Raw genomic sequence first — 15,740 nt, 5'->3', positions numbered from 1 at the left:
TACAGTTGTGGACACCAAGTTGATGTTGAACTTAATTACGGCAGCAAGACTTTTGATAGGCCAATATTGGAAGAAAGAGGAACTGCCGACCATACAAGAGTGGACTTTAAAGGTTTCTGACCTGGCTGAGATGGTGAAGATTTCGGCCTATTTGAAGGATCATTCGCAAGAACGCTATATTATGGAATGGAGAAAATGGATTGAGTTTATCCAGAACAAGTATAGGGTTAAGAAGTTTTATGTAGCATTTGAATAAGTCTTCTTTCGTTTTTTTTCTTCTTTTCTTCTTTTAGTTTCTTTTTATACATATTCAATATTACTAAGGTTTGTTTTATCCTATATAAGCTAGAGAGTGATGGATTTTAGAGTTTATAGTTGTTAGTATATGATTGTTTATGATTGCTTTTTATATATATACCTTGTATTTAGCTCTGGAAAGTTGGGGGGGAGGGGGGAGGGAGGGGAGGTAGGGGGGGAGGAGGGAGGGGGAAGGGGGGATTCTTAAAGGAAAATTGTATTTTAAAACTTTTCAATTAAAAAAAAAAAGAAGTAGCAACTAAAACCATCCCAAAGAAAAAGAAATGCAAGAAAGCAAAATGGCTGTCTGAGGAAGCTTTGCAAATACCTGAGGACAGGAGGGAAACGAAAGGCAAGGGAGAAAAAGAAAGATACGCCCAATTGAATTCAGAATTCCAGAGAATAGCTAGAAGAGATAAGAATGCCTTCTAAAAATAAACAGAGCAAAGAAACCTATATGTGGGTCAAGAAGCAACAGTGAGAACTGGACACGGAACCACTGATTGGTTCAAAATTGGGAAAGGAGTCCGGCAAGGCTGTATACTGTTGCCCTGCCTATTTAACTTATATGCAGAGCACATCATGAGAAAGGAAGGGCTAGATGAATCAAAAGTTGGAATTAAGATTGCCGGGAGAGATATCAACAATCTAAGATATGCAGATGATACCACTCTAATGGCAGAAAGTGAAGAAGAACTAAAGAGCCTCTTGTTGCAGGTGAAGAAGGAGAGTGCAGAAGTTGGGTTGAAACTTAACATTAAGAAAACAAAGATCATGGCGTCTGGTCCTCTCCATTCCTGGCAAATAGATGGGGAAGAAATGGAGGTAGTGACAGATTTTATTTTCCTGGGCTCCAAGATCACCGCCATGGCAAATCTAGACAGCACACTAAAAAGCAGAGATATCACCCTGTCAACAAAAGTGCGTATAGTCAAGGCTATGGTCTTTCCAGTTGCAAAGTATGGCTGTGAAAGTTGGACCATAAGAAAGGCTGAGCGCCAAAGAATTGAGGCCTTTGAACTATGGTGCTGGAGAAGACTCCTGCAAGTCCCTTGGATTGCAAGGTGATCAAACCGGTCAGTCCTAGAGGAGATCAACCCTGACTGCTCTTTAGAAGACGAGATCCTGAAGTTGAAACGCAAATACTTTGGCCAACTAATGAGAGGGAACGACTCACTGGAGAAGAGCCTAATGCTGGGAAAGACTGAGGGCAATAGAAGGGGACGACAGAGAATGAGGTGGCTGGATGGAGTCACTGAAGCAGTAGGCGTGGGCCTAAATGAACTCCAGAAGATGGTAGAGGACAGAAAGGCCTGGAGGAACATTGCCCATGGGGTCGCGATGGGTCGGACACAACTTTGCAACTAACAACAACAAAAGGATCACATCATCACCAACTACACCATCTATACGTAATCATTTTCTGGTTGGGCGTTTTTCCAATCGAGGCCTGATAATCACCCATCATTTCTTTGGAATGCCCCCTGCTCAGAAAGTTTATTTTCTGGGTAAAATTTCTCTTACCTTGGAGATTTGCTAAGGGTTGCCTGGAGTCCTGTTTCCATGCAGTAATTGTTTTCAGGGAGGGCAAACTGTTTTGTCTACATCTAATTAGTGCTGTCACTTCATTACTTTTTATAAAGTTCATTAATGGTTCAGCTCCCAACTTTGTAACTAGTTAATTAACTCCATTAAGGAGTGGGATGGCATCAATGCAGGTTTTGAGTAAATGTTTTGCTTCTTTTAAACAAAACCATCACATAATTAACATTTTGCAAAATTATTCAGTAATTTCTAGACAAATGAGCAATCACACACCTCTTTTATACTGAAGTTATGTATTTATTGTACATAACTGTTGTTAAATTTACACTGATGTTTTTGTAAGCTACACAATGATTTAACAAAATACAAACATAAATAATCGCTACTGAACCCACTGTGGGTGAATTAACACATTCTGTGTTGTTCAAAAAATGTGTGCTGTCAACAAGCGCTTAATTTCAATTGTTGCCTTTTCTTCTTTCTACTTTAATTTTTAACTCACAAGCAGAGAGATTCAAAATTGGAAGCATCATAACAAAATAGCCAGTGAGTACTGTCAATTCTGGATTATGCGTATTCTTAATAGTAATTCCTTTGCTGTGATCAAACGATAAATAGGAAAGTTTTGGTAGCTCTTGCAGGGTTTTTTTTATATTACACAACAGTATTCCACACCTTGTTTCCCTCCTTAATTATTTTATTGATCATCCCACCCAGAAATGTCTGCATTTTTTCTGGTTTTCATCATACCGCTTGCCATAAAGGCATAGTCCCCAGGAAAATAAATATGCTTATAGTGCAATCCTCTACATGAGCACTGAAAAAAGCACCCAGAGCTTTACTGTTGTAATTGGCATTTTGATCACATCTTGAATGCACCTCTGAATGCAGATCGTTTAGTACAGATTTCATACGATCCTGTCTATCTACATGGTTCAAGGGTAGATCCCTGTAGAGTGCACTGGAACAAGAGAGGATATAAACAAGGCAGTAGCAACTACAGGCAGCCTTCATTGAATGGAATTCATTCAGTATTCAATCTACTCAATCAATCAACAGCATTCAGTATTGAATGAGGGGCACTTATGATCGTTCCTTGTAGTTCTTAGCCATTGCAACATCCCTGAACTTGACTGTGATTTGGGTGCTTGGCAATTAGGAAGGTCACAGCATCCCATAGTCATGTTATCACCGTTTGCAACCTTTACTGCCAGCTTCCAATAAGCAAAGTTAATGGGAAGCTGAAAAAAGATCAATAATGGTGATCATGTGACCTGGAGACGCAAAGATTAGGCAGGATTTTTCTGATAATGGCACTTGGTACTGCCAGAATATGACATCATACTTTAATACAACCATTCCAGATCTGATCGCTGTAGTTTGTAGATCACATGACTCATCATACATATTCTATGGTGAAATTTGAAAAGCACTTTGTTATCAATTCCTTATTATTACTAGCATGTTGTTCTAGAAAATAAAGATTTGTTGGAAGACTATTACAACTGAAAGAAAAAACATCTTTCTGATGCTGGAAAAGTAACGTGATATACATGTAGTCCTCAATTTACAGCCATTCATTTAGGGACTATTCAAGTTTACAATGGCATTGGAAAAAAAGTGACTTGTAACCTGACCTCACACTTACAACTGTTGCAGCAACCCCATGTTCACACAATCAAAATTTGGTGCTTGGCAACCAGTATGTAGTTATAACAACAGCAGTGTTTGGGGGTGTCATGTGATCATCATTTGCTTCTGACAAGCAAAGTCAATGGGGAAACTCAGATTTGCTTAACGAGGGTGTTGCTCACTTAACAATTGCAGTGATTCACAGCAACAAAAGTCATAATTGGGCCTGACTCACTTAACAACCAATTTGCTTTGCAATGGAAATTCTCATCCCAATTGTCACCAAAAGTGGAGGACTTCATTTGGGTTTACATACATTGTTTTTTTCACTGTAATTTTTGTCACAAATCCCCTACCCAAAGTTAAACAGTCTTTTTCTCCCCATTTGTCCTCCTTTCACAGTGTCCATGTCACCCTTTGACTGTTTTTTTTAAAAATCCCATTTATATCCCGCCCTTCTCCGAAGACTTAGGGCAGGTTACAATTTAAAGCACAAATCAATGTGCTTAGCAATAGCCTTCACTCTATGTATATGCCTGCTTATTATTAGGGCTTTCGATCCCCCCCAAGCTGTTGACATATATATTAACATAAAGTAAAGGTAAAGGTTCCCCCGCACATGCGTGCTAGTCGTTTCCGACTCTTGGGGCCGGTGCTCATCTCCGTTTCAAAGCCGAAGAGCCAGTGCTTGTCCGAGGACGTCTCCGTGGTCATGTGGCCGGCATGACTGGACGCCAAAGGCGCACGGAACGCTGTTACCTTCCCACCGTAGTGGTCCCTATTTTTCTACTTGCATTTTTACGTGCTTTCGAACTGCTAGGTGGGCAGAAACTGGGACGAGTAACAGGCGCTCACTCTGTTACGCGGCACTCGGGATTCGACCCGCCAAACTGCCGACCTTCTGATCGACAAGCTCAGCGTCCTAACCCACTGAGCCACCGCGTCCCTTATATTAACATACCCATAGCCTTTGAACAAAACAGCCCCAAAATTCCTTTTCAGAAGAGCTGAAAATAAGGGGTGTTGAAAGTTAAAGATCAGTTAACAGCTGGAAAGGTGTAGTTTCCATACCCCTATCCTAAAGTTTAAGTTACCTTTTCCTTGACTTTACTGGCCAAGCTGGGGCTGACTTGTATTATCTTACAATAACCTGGTTGGAAAAATAAACAATTATCCAGAGAAACATGAAATACAATAGTTGTTAGTGCAAGTGTCTAATGTACATTCTTCAGAAAAGTCAGAGAAGAAAAGTTAGCAATTCCAATAATAAAATCCACTGTAGAAACAGTCAAGGTTATTTAGGTTACTTTATTCAGGTTTCTATAATTCGTGTGCCTTGAAGCTGAATTGGCTAGCTCTATGGAAAATTACGATAATTTTTTTCCATTTAAAAGAACAATTCAAAAAGGGTTTTTAATCTTGTTCCTCTTAAAATCTTTTTTTTATATAATCTAGGTGTAACTTTGCTTTTTTCTGTGTTTCAAATAAGCATGCTAATAATTCAGAACAGAATTAAACTGCAGGAAAGTAGTTCTGATTCTGGAACTGGACTTTCAAATCTAAATCTTAATCTGGAGCCCATTTTTCTTCTTAGAGGGAGTAGATATTTTTTAGCAAGAATGACCACTTCATTTGCATAATTGTTCCAACTGTCAAAACCTAGAATTAAAATGCACTCTTGTTGTAGCTACCAAAAGCTGGGTAAAAAATAAAGCACCAGAGACACTTAGACTGAAATATAAGTAGTTCTTGACAAATGATCAGTTGCTTAGCATCCATTCTAAGTTACAACAGTCCTCTCCCACAAAGGAACTTAGGATCCAATTTTGAAGACAGACAGAGACAGACAGACAGACAGACAGACAGACAGACAGACAGACACACACACACACACACACACACACACACACACACACACACACAGAGTCTCACATGACTGGATTTTGGGTACTTGGTAACCGGATCACCTTTATGACCATTTATAGCATCCTGCAGTTATATGACCACAATTTTTGGAAACTTTGCCAGTTTCCAATGTTTACTTCTGGATTCTAGGAAAAAACACTCATTGGCTATAATGGATTCATTTAATGATCAATGCAAAAATGTCATAAAGTTGGGTTTAGTTACATGGTGACCCATTTTACAAATTCAACAATTTACACCTGCAATCCAGGCTCAGTTAAGGTCATATGTCAAGGACTACGTGCATTTTAAAATAGATCTACTAAGCAACAGAATATACTGAAGCCTCAATGAATTTGCAAAATAAAATAGGCTTGTAATTAAACATTTCACATAAAAGACATAAATCTTAAAAGGTTAATACAATTGTGATCTACACTGGACCAAATGCAGCAAGTTTCAGTAAAAAAGGAAAAGACAATGGTTTAAATAAATGTATCTTGACATTTCATGCATAGAAAGGGTAAAAAGAAAATCAAATTGCAGAAGGAAACAACTGATATTATTTACTGTTTCTTTGTACATAACATAGATCTTTCTTTCTTTCTCTTTCTTTTCTTTTTCTTTCTTTCTCTCTCTCTTTCTTTCTCTCCTTTCTCTTTCTTTTTTTATGGGCCACCAATCTCACTCTTGTGATTCTGAAGAATAAACAAATAATTAAAATTAAAAAAAAAACATTAAAACTTAGCTGATTTTTTAAAATTGTAAAAATAATCAATAAATCATATAGAAGTCCAGGAATATCATTCTACCTTACCATCATTGGAAAAATAACTATCAACCAATTAACAAACAAACCAAGCTTATCTAACATCCCAATTCAAATGTCTGAAAAATCAACTCTTTAGTTCCTTATTGAAAGGACAACAGGGTTTGGTGGTCCAGACCCACAGGAGGATGACATTCCATAAGGTAGGCACCACAAAGGAGAACTTTCTAGATAGGCAATATAGAATCCACTGTTTCAAGAAAGATCTTGACTGAGGCATAGTTGGAGATTATGTAGGCAAGAAGAATACCACAATCACACACCTAACGGGGCACTACATAATTTATTTGTTATTTCTTTTCTCTTGCCTGCCTGTAAGATTCACAGGCTGCATGACCTCCACCTCTGCAGTAGCCAATGTTAGGAAGGGCTGGCCAAGGCACGTCAAGATATGTTGACCAAGAGGGTTTTTCAGGCAGTATGAAGGGAGATTTCTTGGAAAGTGTGAAGTCTACGTTTTCATAAATCTGCTGTATTTAAAATTTATGAGCATCTAATGGAAAAACAGAAAAGGGTGATGATGCCTTTTGCAACATTTCTTGCTGGCCCTAGAATCCTTAGTGTTTCAAGTCTACAGTACAGCAACGGCCATCTCTACCCTCTTCAGAAAGACACAGGACTGCTGTAAATTTTTCATTAAGTTTTGGACAATTGGAAGACACATCTCTATTCTGTTTGTGCTCTACATCTTCACTGGATAACGTTAGGTTGCTATTTTCACATGGCAGGATGAGTCCTTTCTGATGGCCATCAGTTTTAAGAACACACAACTGCTTATCTATTCTCTTTCATCTTCCTACTGGGAATTCAAAGAAACAGCTCATCATTTCCTGCAAGTTCTTCCCTCCAGGGTGTTATCCTTACGAGGAAACCCTGATTTGGGACTGCCATGTTAGGAGGTAATACATACCCTAAAATAGCAGCCTCCACCGGCAACAAAAATTAAAATTCAGTTTACTGCAGTGCACTTAAATTATTTTGCTTTAGATTGCTGAGTCAAGCAAGTATAATTCTAAATATGCTGGGAATGGATTTTTCTCCAGAGGGAGGATAAGAGGAAATTTTAAGTATTTCCTGCATGAGTTCACAGTATCAGCCTAGTCATCTCCTATTAATATTAAGAGACCTATTTCATATTTAAGGAAAGGGCTAGTTATTAGCTGCACAAGATTCGGTAGTACTTTGAAATCCTGATGAATTCAATCTAAAGCCATGCTTAGGTCTTTCACTACAAAAAATAGGAATGCAACTATGCAGTCATGCAACTATAATCACCAGCAGCATAAGGTCCTTTCTATGTTTACTCTCTTGCCATAGTTTTATTAATTTATTAGTTAATTAATTTATTATTTAATGAATTAGACTTTAGTACTGCTTCAGTCTCATGAGTCTAAGCAGCTTTCACTGGTTAAGTGGAACATTGTTGTTTCTCCCAATCTCATGACTTAAAAGCTCTGTTTTGGGCTGGAAACTAAAAATATTTAACATAGCCCTGACCAGAAGTAAAATGTATGTATGTATTTATATTTTGTGTTTCTAAATTGCCCATATCACTGAAGGATGCTAAACTAATCCCAGGGCCATTAGTTTGATCACAGGGGAATAAGGGAAATTCATACAAATTTATTTAAACTTTTTAGGGGATCATGAAATTTTAGCTTGAGAATTCATGAACTAAACCATAAACTATGTTTTACAGTCGAGAATGGCTTTTTTCCACTCATTGGCCACCTAAGCTGAAATCAAACAACTAGGTCAAAGGATCAACTGAAGCCCATGTTAAAACTCTAGCTGCCGATCTTTGATCTGACAGAAAAGTTTGCAGGCAAACAGTTGGTTATCCCAATTATCCAAATTTATTTTGCCAGAAGAACAAGCTGATGGTCTTGATTATTTTAATATGGGACAAGTTAGGTAAAGTGATTGGTGGGTTTCCCCGACTTGCCTTCCCTCCCGCCATGTGTTGCCTGCTGATGAGATAATATCCAGCTCTAGTGTAGGCTGGGGCAGGGCAACTTGGCTGGGTTCTTGAAATGATATTTTTATATCCAAATAATACAAGATGAGAATTTGAAGTGCTAATTCTTAAACTAAAGAATTTCTTATGCTAAATGGTAGTTTAGTTTGAATATGATTTGTTGAACAAGCTCCAAACAAGCCAAGTTAGTCTACAAACAAATTAACATTGCATAAATAGTTTGAGATTTCCTGGACAATTTTTAGCTTGTGTCCCTAATCTTTTCTTTTCTTAGCTGATTTGCCTCACATTTTATAAAGCTTCAGTGGGGTATAAAAATGAACTGGGAATAAATTAGGAAATCACAAACAAACCCTCTTGCTGAGCTGACTAGAAGCTGTAATTTCATACATGTTTATGACCTAACAATAGTTAAAAGGTAAAGGTAAAGGTTCCCCCGCACATGTGTGCTAGTCATTTCCGACTCTAGGGGCCGGTGCTCATCTCCGTTTCAAAGCCGAAGAGCCAGCGCTTGTCCGAGGACGTCTCCGTGGTCATGTGGCTGGCATGACTAGACGCCAAAGGCGCATGGAACGCTGTTACCTTCCCACCGAAGTGGTCCCTATTTTTCTACTTGCATTTTTTACGTGCTTTCGAACTGCTAGGTGGGCAGAAGCTGGGACGAGTAACAGGCGCTCACTCTGCTACGCGGCACTCGGGATTCGACCCGCCAAACTGCCGACCTTCTGATCGACAAGCTCAGCGTCCTAACCCACTGAGCTAAACTTTTTTTTTAAAAAAACTGTATATTTAGCCTATTTTTTCAAAGTGATCCACGCCATATATTAATACTTGGAGAACAAACAAAGAGAAAATTGCTTCAAAAACGTTTCTATAGCAAGTCTGATCAGATAGATTTTCTACATTTTTGAAATATTAAATCTTGTAAAAATCTATAATGAAGAAGAAATTAAAATCCAATGAAAAAGACAATCTTTAAAAAAATCATCTTCAAAGCTTTCTGAAAATCAATATTAGCTATTTCCAGCCTCTGAAGACAAGTACAATATCCAAGGAACTAAAATAATATTTTTAAAATACATGAAGTATATTCTGAGATGTTTGTATCCTAAGTACAGTTGCAGGGACCCAATCATTATCTACAAGACATGTCACTTACAACTGAAAAAAAGGATTTATAGACAGAGAGATTGCATAGCAAAATTAAGAATGTGAAGTATGTCTAGTCATGGTTAGACAACTTGTACATTTAGGTTATTATGGCAGCAATTCAATGAAGAGCATTTTCAGGGTATTTGGAAAAAAATGTCTGCATGGATTGAAAAATGGAAAGGGGGACATAACACAAATAATTTTATAATCATTACTTTGTGGGAGGACATTCTATAATTAAAGCGCCAATCAAAAGAAAGAAGATTATGTGATGGGTTAGATCTAACAATGATATATAAAAAAACCAAATACATGAAAATAATGTTTTGCTATCCTGATACTTGCACTTAGGATTTTAAGATATCATTTTCAAGTTGATCTAGATCTCATAGATATTTCAGTAGAATTTTCTTGGCAATAACTTCATTGATGTTGTTGACCATTCCCTTTGTCTAGCCCAGGGGTCAGCAACCTGAAACAGTGAAAAAGCCACTTGGAACCAGTTCCCTCACAAAAGGAAAAACTGGGAGCCGCAAAAAAAACTGTGTGCGCATGCGCATACATGTGCAGAACAGGGTTTGAAGAGTGGAGCCAAGGCGAGATATGCACCTACCCTGCATATTTGAATTGAACTTTTTTAGTCCCACTTTTTTTTTGGAGGGGGGACTACACATAGCAGAGGACTGGGAGCTGCAGGAGATGGCTGAAAGAGCCACATGCGGCTCCGGAGCCGCAGGTTACAGACCTGTGGTCTGGCCATACTGGTGGTCTCCCCATCCAATTAGTAACCAACCATGCTTATTTTTCAAAATCAGCTAAGATCAGTCAGTTGCTATTTCCAGCTGGGCCAATTAGTATTTTAAGGTTTCACAATTAAATATAATCAATATAATCTTTTTAACCACAACTGCAGTGAAGTAAATTAAGTGAGAATTAAACAATAAATGATAAAAGCAGTCTACGATTAAAAAAATGAAGCTGAACAACAAAATAAAACTAGCCATGATAAACCTATGAAAGCATCTATAAAGCATGAAAAGTTTCCTAAAATGCCTTAGAGAATTTAAATCTCCAGAATTTAAGTCTCTGTGGGCCACAGTCCACTAGTGGCCGTTAGGGGTTTGCAACTGGGTTGTGGAAATGGTCAGCAAGTGCACAAGTACACACCTTCACTTGCGCAAGCAGCAGGTAAGCATGTGTGCATCTGCTTCATATGTGAGTAGCAGGCACACATGCATGCCGCTTGTGCATATGGAGCTGCATGCGTGAGCGCATCCTTGCCAGTCACTTGCATGAACCATCCCCTCACACATACACACACACACACATGGTCTACAAAGCTGAAAATATTGGGGAACTTTGCTCTAGTTTATTGTGAAAAACACTAGGCTCTTAAAAAATTCAGAGGGGTTGGGATAATTTTCAGGCTTTTGAGATCTTTACCCTTAGCACAAAAAGAAAGAAATAGCAAAACCCCAAAAAACAACTTTCAGTCTGTTCAAACATGTGCAGATACATCTAAATCCAAGTAAGGCAATCTGAGCACTTTTTAAAAGAAAGTAATGGCTTCTCTTTTGAACTAACAGCCCAGTCAAATGAGTTTTCTTCCCCTTTGCCTTTTTTTTTTTGCCTGCCTCAAAGGAAATTTCCACACTGGGGCCACCACTGAAATGGCTCTTGCACAAGAAGCATCCTTGTCGCTGAAGCCTCAACATCGAAACACAGCACATCAGGAAAAAAGTGAATGTTGTTTGTCTGTTTTAACTTTTCATCACCAGATGCTTTAATTCACACTGTCCATTATCTATCAGATTATCACAGGAACCCAACCTATTCTCACACATCCTATATTTTTCTCATGGTGATGTTGGATAAGAGGAAAATTCCCTTTTAAGAAGCAGGTAAATTAAGATCTGTTCATTATTAACATCCCACAGTTCTCATTGCCTCTTTTAAGGCACATTTTGCAATACAATTGTGCCTCAGAGCACAGACTCGCTCATAATGTTTAATTAAAGGTGCCAAGAAAAGCAGGCTGATTATACAACTACAAATCTCAGCTTTGGAGATTTTTATTTATTTTGCCAATACTGTAGAAAAACAGGCTGGCTACTAACTCAATCCAGGAAAAACTGCCTATATTTTTTGTTTCTTTGTTTCAAAGATCTGAGTTGAAACTCCACTTTGATCTGTGTTTTGAAGTTACATGTTTCCGTATTGACTATTCTGGATAAGCAAGACAATTATAATAGGGGACTGGACAAAATTGCAGACATACTTTTCTTTTGGGAAGAGTATGAAACAGAAAGGCAAAAAGGATTTGGGACTAAACTAGTTTCAAGCTGGTTAGTAAGATAGAGCTTGTGTGTGTGTGTGTGTGTGTGTGTGTGTGTGTGTGTGTGTGTGTATGTCTCTCTCTCTCTCTCACACACACACACGTGGGGGTGGGGCTTGGACCTGTCACAACCTGACAACTCGTAATGGCTTCTCAGTCTATAATGTAACAAAAACTTTAAAACATCCATGGCATGACTAAAAGATAACATCCTAGATCTCAGGAAGTAAAAGCAATAGCAACAAATGAGAGTACAAAACTAGAAGAAAGAATAGTTGGTATTTAACTAGGAGAATGTTCCCAAGTAAATCAAAGTCCATATACCTTAAGATTAAGGAACATTGGTTTAGGGAGAATAGCTTTTTAGACCCCACATTCCCAAGTGATAAAGGTCCATTTTTAAGGCTCACAAAGAAGGGAATGCTTGATTTCCATCATGTGGCTAGTCCAAAGAAATGCAGGCTGCTGTGTTTGTTTTGCAGTTTCCTAGTTTTTAAGGCCAGCTCTATGCAAAGCACACTGCAGTAATTCAACCAGGTGGGGATGAGAACTGAGTTACTGTAGCAAAGTCTTCCAGCACCAGATTAGATCATAATTGGCTCTCCAACTGAAACTGGGCCTATGTAGAAATTCAGCTTATTGTATTTCATTCAGGTATACTAACTCTGTCCATCATATCACACAGATACATTCTTGCATTTTGTTGCGTTTTACTTTTTGGGAGCACTTCATATTCTTCACAAACCAAGATCAGACCCCAGAAAGAAGCCACTTGAGAAACATCCAATTCAGGCCATGGTTTACATCCCATTGCTACCTGTTCATCAGACATTAACCACAGAGGTTCTTGGCAGATTGCTGGAAATTGTCCAAGCACACTTGGAAACCAGTGGCTCCATTAGCTGAGTGACACAGTCTGAATAGATCCCTGGCTCCAAGGAGGTGATTGGTGGCTAGCAACTGGATGACCTGATCATGTCAATAGGTGATGACAATTATTTTATCTTTCCTCAGATAATATAATATCCATTCTGACTTACAAGCAAGATCCAATCTATCTGTCATTACTATCCGAGATTTCCATAAGTTGCCGTGGAGAGTATTTCTGTTTCCAAATGCACAATTTTGCTCCTTGAATCAACCAGAAATTATTGAATCCATACAAGCCATAGCAAACTACATAATGGTTTGTGTATGTATTCTGTGTATCATATGGAGTTTACATATTTACATAATAGTCTAATAATGGTTTACTGACCAAACAACAATTTGCTGTATTTCTTATGCTAAACCATAAACCAAGGTTTATACACAGCAATGGTGCATTTGCACAATACATTAAGCTACATCTAAAGAGGCATGGTGGCATAGTGTTTAGAATACAGTATTGTGGGGTAATTCCGCCCACTGCTAGGAGTTCGATCCTAACTAGCTCACAGTTGACTCAGCCATTCATCCTTCCAAGGTCAGTAAAATGAGGACCCAGATTGTTAGGGGCAATAGACTGACCCTTTAGACCACTTAGAGAGGGCTGTAAAGCACTGTGTGAAATGTTATATAAGTCTAAGTGCTATTGCTATTGCTAGCTAATTAAGCCATAATATGGCTAAGAATGAAGCATGAATTCAGCTGGGATATGGGACCCTAACTGCTCATTAGAGTTTGAAATGATTGACTTAATTCATAAATACCGTTAGGTCTGCTTAAAATAGTGAGCAACCTTAAGCCTGTTTCCTAGCTCTGCTGGGATTTGAGGATTGTGTTGAGGTTCTATTGTGGTGCTTGACTGATTTGTAGGTGGAAAAATATTCATGGCCATTTAGGTTGTTTCAAGGAGAAAATAACCAGAGTCATTTCTCAGTGAAAAATCTTGGGTTCCAATGGTGGCATCTGATGGAACCTTTCCTACTCTTATTGGTCAAGCAGAAAGCAAGTATTCCCATAGCTACAGATGAATAGGACTTCACTAAGTGAATATAATACTAGTTGGCAAATCATTCCACATTTCAATTAGGCAAGTTCAGGATGAGGATTTTCAGAAGCTTTCAACATTTGAAACGTGAGCCAATGCTATAAAACTCTGCCTATGCCACGTACATACAAAGAGAAAACATATTTTATTTTCTTGGAAATTAGCAACCTAGCATAAACCAATCCCCTTTTCTCATCAGTTTAAAGAAAGCCTTCCAAATGCTTATTATAGGGTTATAACAAGCAAGAAACACTAGCACACTAAACAGCTGGCACTAGTTAACATTTATGGATTTCAGATGGAACAATGGAAAGGTTTGAAGCCATCCAGGAGATTCAGAACTGTTTAGGTGCCTCTGAATCTAGTCAGCTTTGGCCAATGAGATTGGCTGCAACTCTGTTATTTGGCGCATAAAATCGTATCACTTCTGCTTAAATATGGCATCAAAATTCAGATATAGACAATAGAATTTAAGTTATACAGAACAGGGAGTCAATTTCCTCTCTTGCAAGGCCGGATAGGGAGAAATGATTTGAACACAGATTATTTCCTGCCTGTTCATAGTTTTGCATGTAGAATGAAAAGTTCTTAATCAAAGCCCAACTGGAATTAATATATAATGCGCAGTGTTCATGAGTGCCTTTTTTTCAGTTATAACAATATTCTCAAAAACTCCAACAGAAGCACGAATTAACTCTTTGTGGTTGAGGAAACACACCAGATGAAACAGTCTGCTGTGGTCATTGCAGGTTCCTGTTCTTTCCAGTTGACACATTGGGCTTACGCAAAGCATTGAATGGTGGGAAAGCTGCTCTTAAAAAGTGCAATAGGAAAAAAAATAGCTTCCTCCTCTATTCAATGCTGAAGATTTAACTACAGCAAGCAGAGTTAAAATAGTTCTCGGGGAAAATAGATCACTTAAGTAAAGCAGGATTCTGTTCTCTATCTGCAGATCAAGCTGAGCCAATGGGAGCTAAGCCATGCAGAATTATTCAGTTGAAGCTACACATGGCAAAACAATGCGTAAGGGGTGGAGCGACAGGGAAAAGGATTTCAGCCAATCTTTTCTGCTTTGGTAACCTTCTGCTTCCACTGGGATTGCCCCTCCTAGTCTTCTTGCTAGCTAGGAATTTTAGGAGCAGCAATCCTTCTAACACAGATGCAGGGAGAAGGGCTGGTTCATGTGCACGGAGTCTTGTGCTCAGATTTAATGGTAGACGGGAGTACTGTGAAACTGAAATGACGACTCTACACCTGAGGGCGAGAGTGTGTGGTGGGACTGTTTTATAATTTCTGCCACCGTTCTAATTTAAAGCAGAGTTTTTCAAACTTGGGACACTTTAAGATGGGTGGACTTCAACTCCCAGAATTCCCCAGCCAGCATGGGAAGTGTGGCTGGGAATTGGAAGTCCATACATCTTAAATAGCCCTAGTTTGAAAAACATTGATTTAAAACTTATAAGAGCCTACACTCCCACCTTATATTTGACTTACCAGAATGGCTTACCCAAGCTGGAAGTAGGTTCATCAGAATTTTTTCCTTCACAACTGTAATCAAAATCATCCCATGAAATTGCCTGTAAGTTCAGGACAAGCCAAAAACAATGAGATGAAACAAAAACCAACGAAAGACGTAATTCTCTGTTGTGATATACAATGGGGATAGCCACAGACTAAAAATAGCAATAAATAAGATAAGTTCAGAGGCACTCTTTTGTTGAAGATCAAGTTTTAATTCAGGAAACCGTTTTATACTTATGTGCTGTTTTTGTATTGTTTTAAAGTGTTTGCAGTTTATAAATCTTAAAAACATTTAAAACAATACAAAAAAAGATATACACGTTTCATACTAAGGATTTTTCACAACTTATTAAACAACAGCCTATCAAAATTTGGAAGGCCATCTGCTATTTTTTTATTTCAGGTAAGCAAAAATACTTACTTGCTCACCCCTTTACAGCTCTATGCCAAGATGGTTGCAAAGATACTGATAAAGAGAAAAAAGAACAGAAGAGGGGAGGGGAAGGAAGAGGATAGTAACAGGCAGGAACATTCAGAAATCCAATGGCAACAATCCCTTTGTATTAACTGCAGC

The sequence above is a fragment of the Vipera ursinii genome, assembly GCF_947247035.1.
Source record: "Vipera ursinii genome assembly, chromosome: Z".
In the NCBI taxonomy this organism is placed as follows: domain Eukaryota; kingdom Metazoa; phylum Chordata; class Lepidosauria; order Squamata; family Viperidae; genus Vipera; species Vipera ursinii.
Note: the sequence above shows the minus strand (reverse complement) of the source record.